General features: G+C 40.7%; 1 pseudogene; it reads left to right on the forward strand.

Annotated features, from left to right (window-relative positions):
- LOC104292173 overlaps window positions 1–3,169 on the forward strand; it is a 116,705-nt pseudogene extending 113,536 nt beyond the window's left edge.
- The last annotated feature ends 1,311 nt before the right edge of the window (window positions 3,170–4,480 follow it).

The raw sequence follows: 4,480 nt of genomic DNA on the forward strand, positions 1-4,480 counted from the left end.
CCTTGAGAGAGGAAAAGAGAGCAGTGGAGAAACCGCATCAGTAGTAAAAGAAGAACATAGAACTGAAAAGCAAAAAAGAGGTCCTTTAGACACCAGAAAGAACAAACACCAGTGTCAAGACTGGGCTTCTAAGGGTGGAAAGAATGTCAGTGTTTTGGGTGGCAGTAGGTGCCAGTTGCTATATTGCTGGCATGCCTGCATCTGAAAGGGAATGGCTTTTTTAGGACTCTCATGAATACATGATCCTACAGATTCCTATGTTCCTCTGAAAGAGGTGGCGCTGCAAAAGAGGACCTCTACTTAAAAACGGAGGACAAGAGACAGTTCTTCTCTTGTTAGTGAAGGTGATTACTTCATTGAGGAAAGCAGGTTTTCTAGAAATGCAGTTCCTAAGCCCAGATATTTTTCAGAGTTCTTTCTTTCTGTCTTGGGATGAAATTTACCCATGACACCTAGACTTCTCAAGTGTTCTACAGAGAAACCAAGCAAAGTAGTTAGTGTTGTGTTGTCTCTTTGTTTGTTGTTCCCTCAGTGCTGGTTAATGCTGACTTTTTTAATCTTAAGGACAGTGGCTATGGGTTTCTTTGTCCAGACTTTAACATTTTTGTCTCTCTAGAAGAGTAAGAGTATTTCCGTCTCTTTCTTTTGTGGAACATGACTTCAACCGATAAGGAGTTTACAGTGTATAGCAACTTTTTGATCTAAGCTAGCACAAGTTAAGTTGTACCAGATGTTAACAGATTAGAGGAGGGTGTCTAACCTGCTTTCAGCAGTGATAGAGATCTCAGCCAATGAGTTTTTTTCCCTCTCCTTTTCTCCCTCTTCTCCCTACCCTACGTGGGGTGGTGGAGGGGAGAGAGCAAGTAGCTGTGTAGTCCTAGTTGCTGGCTGGAGGTAAACCATGACAGCATCCCAGGGGAGGCCACGAAGATGATCAGGGGGCTGGAGTACCTTCCCTGTGAGGACAGACTGAGAGAGTTGGTATTGTTTAGCCTAGAAAACAGAAGGCTCTGAGAAGACCTTATAGCAACCTTCCAGTATATAAAGGATGCCTACAGGAAAGATGGGAAAAGACCCTTTATCAGGAACTGTAGTGATAGGATGAGGGGTTTTAAAATGAAACTGAAAGAAGTTAGATTTTTTAATACTAAAGCCCCATCTGCTTGGACAGATTTGACAATGTTGACTGTCTATATCACTGCTTCCACAGGTTGTGTTTCTGTTTTGTCCAGGAATAGTCAAAAACCAAAGCAGAATGCCTGCTCTGCAAGCAGTCTTTCTATTCTATTTTCCACAGAATTTGTGATAAAGATGGCTTTAAGGGTTACATACTCAGACCTTCAGAAAATGGTTCTTTTGCCAGCCCTGATTGCTGGACATCTTCTTAACATAACACTCCAACATGGAAATACCATACTTCCTCTGAAATCACCAGTCTTGCCATATCTCCTTTTAACTTAGAAGCATATGATCAGGATACCTAATATGAACCTCCTACTCAATTGTATGATGAGGAGAGCTGTTCAGACTCATCAATTATTACAATATCCTCATATGAGGCAGATTCTCAAGAGCTAGATCACAGTTAATTTGTGACTGGTACTGATCAGTCCCCCTCGGGTGATCAAACTCCAGGGCTATCATGTTCCATTTCACGAGATACAGGTTCATGTAACAATAAAATCTCCTCTAGATATTTCAGAAAGTTCTGGTGATGACTTTGCTGTGAGGAGAACTGAACAGTAAACCCAGTTACAGGTTAATGCTGACTTAACGGACAGTGATTGCTCTTTGGACAATTGTGTTATTGTTTGGTATGTTAAGTCATTAGCTGCGAGTACACTAGAACTGGTTGAGCTGTCTTTGGACAGTCAGGGAAGAGAAAAGTGAAGACATGAAGAAGCAGCAGCCAGCTCAGTTTAACAGTTGTAGTGACAGTGAGCCAAGAAGCTGTTCTTTGCCATACTCTTCCTTATATTCCGAGAATGTAGGTAGGTGTAAACGTTGCTCATCCCCTGCAGTCAAGAAGAAAGATGCTAAGAATAAATATAAACTAAAAGAACTGTCTCCACAGGACTCGATGTGGAGCCTGTCTTCAGGAAGGGACACAGCATACTGTCCTTGTAATAACAGATTTTGCAGAAAAGGAAAGCCCACGAGTCCCCAATTCTATTCATAGCACAGTTGAACCAGTCATGACTGTATGACTAGGAAGGAGCATTGTGGCAAAGGTACATGATCAAGAAACAGAGACAGCAGCGTACACAGGAGCAAAAGAAACAAGAGGATGTTAAGAACTCATGACACCAACACCTTCCAAGAAAGCCAGAGAGACTCTCTAAGTCATGAAAGCTTCTAGAGAAGTAAGTAGATTATGAGTATGTAGCAAAGGCTGTGGCAAAAGAAGCATAGACAGTCATCATTATTTTATGACAGAAAATTGCCAAAGCAGGTACCAGGAGGGTTCTGCTTTATATATTCACAACATTGTCCATGTCTATGCAGGAGGAGGATTCAGTCTAATGCTCACTATTCAAGGCAAACTACTGGTCCAGAATACAGTATACAGTCTTTTACTGAAATGATAGGTCTACATAGCTGGAGGGGACACAATGAGACATACTATTGTTATTAGGGAAGCTGCAGGTCAAGGAGTCAATCAAACAATAGGTCAAGGACACCCTCTGGAAATACTGACAGAATTAAAAATGAAAAACCTGTTGGAAAAAGGAAGCAGAAAGCTCACCACTTGGACAATGCAGTCAAGGACAGCACAATTTTAGAAAAAGGAAATGATCGCAAGAAAGCTTTATCAAAATTCACTGACTGCTACAAAAATGAAGATAGCCTTTTGGACAATGAAACAAGTAACGAGACAAAGTGTAAGAAAATGAAAAAAAAAAAAAGAGATTAAAAGTCTAAGTGTGGAGACAGTCTATGAAGGAGAAAAATGTAAAATGAGGCATCGTAAAAAGAAAAAGGAAAAGCATAAGAATAGACATGAGAAAGACACACAAATAACTTGGCACATTCTTTTCCAGTTGTGATTTCAGTTGATAGTGATGGTGTCAAGTAGCAAGAAAGTATTGAATTTGACAGCAGCATTACTTGGACAGGCACAACTCAGATAAACGAGAAAGAAAATGATACTCTGTCTATTCTGGAATGACAGAATGTGGAGATATTCAGAGAGCCAGAAAGGAAACTGGAGTAGCCACCAAAAATTATAGTTTTGCTACCACAAGAAGGGTCTTAGATGATGACATTAGAAATGCTGAAGTTGAGCTTTGAGAAAAAGCAACTGATAACAATTGTGTCACAATGGATACCAGTACTAACACCCTTCACACAGAAACTGTAACTAGCCATATTCAAGTCACACAGCAGCATCCTCCAGTTAACTGTCTTCTCTTGGGACTTTATCTCTAGAGCATCCAGAGGAACCACCATTGATACTAATACTGCCAAAATGATTTGTCAACAGATCCTGTTGGTTTGATTCCCCAGGAAAAAAAAAAAAATAAAAGAAAAAAAAAAGAAAAAAGAAAAAAAAGTAGTATGTTTTACACTCATGTTTTTCACTTTTCTCAAAAGTGAAGAAGATAATGTGTTGATAGCACATAACTTCCAACGTTTCTCAGAAGATGGTTTGAAAGTTGTGATTTTATACAGCAATTCTATATTGTCACAGTTTGTAAAATGTATCCACAGAATATTTCAAACTTGTGTTTAAAAAGAAAATACCCAAAAAGATCACAGAAATGTGTCACTAGCTTTCTTTGAGATATGGTTCTCTTCTTCCTTCACTTGTACTTGGCACAATCTTACTCAGAGAGCCAAAATTCACTCACCTCCTCCCTAAATGTACAGAACAGGGTGGGCTGTAGAACTGACCCTCATTCTTGAGCCTGCTTGCAGCTACACAAGTGTGATCCCTGGCAGCACTTCCCTTTGGTTTACCTGGGGACAGATTTGAATGTTAACTTTTTTGTTGGTTATAATAGGGCACTCACTAGAGCAATGATTCGGACCTGTCAACCCGTTAACACACTTTGCATCCTGTTACAACTCAGGGTGAGAGCACACACTTGAACACAAGGACTCCTTCTTGATCACACACACTCAAGGTCCAGATGGAAGCACAAACGGAACAACAAACAGGTTACAACAAACAGGCTATCTTCCTACAATTGTCATCCAGGGGGATAACTAGTCTAATACAAACCACTTTCACTTTAGTTTGTCTAAGAGTTTTTCTTCTGGTTGAAGCAGAGGAGCAAAATTCACAGAATGTGGGGTAAAATGCTTGTCACCCGCACTCACCCACATTTGGATACAATCGCACTTACAGCCAGACTGCTGTGCCAATCCCCATATGGCCAGGAGAGAAGCCCTGGAGAGTTGGGGATTTTGAAGCAGGCTGTGTCAGCATGAGAGATGCTGCCAGCAGTGCCAGGTCTCTTCCCTTGGAGACCTCTTC

Source organism: Charadrius vociferus, unplaced genomic scaffold (genome assembly GCF_000708025.1).
Source record: "Charadrius vociferus isolate BGI_N301 unplaced genomic scaffold, ASM70802v2 scaffold198, whole genome shotgun sequence".
NCBI classification, from domain to species: Eukaryota; Metazoa; Chordata; class Aves; order Charadriiformes; family Charadriidae; genus Charadrius; species Charadrius vociferus.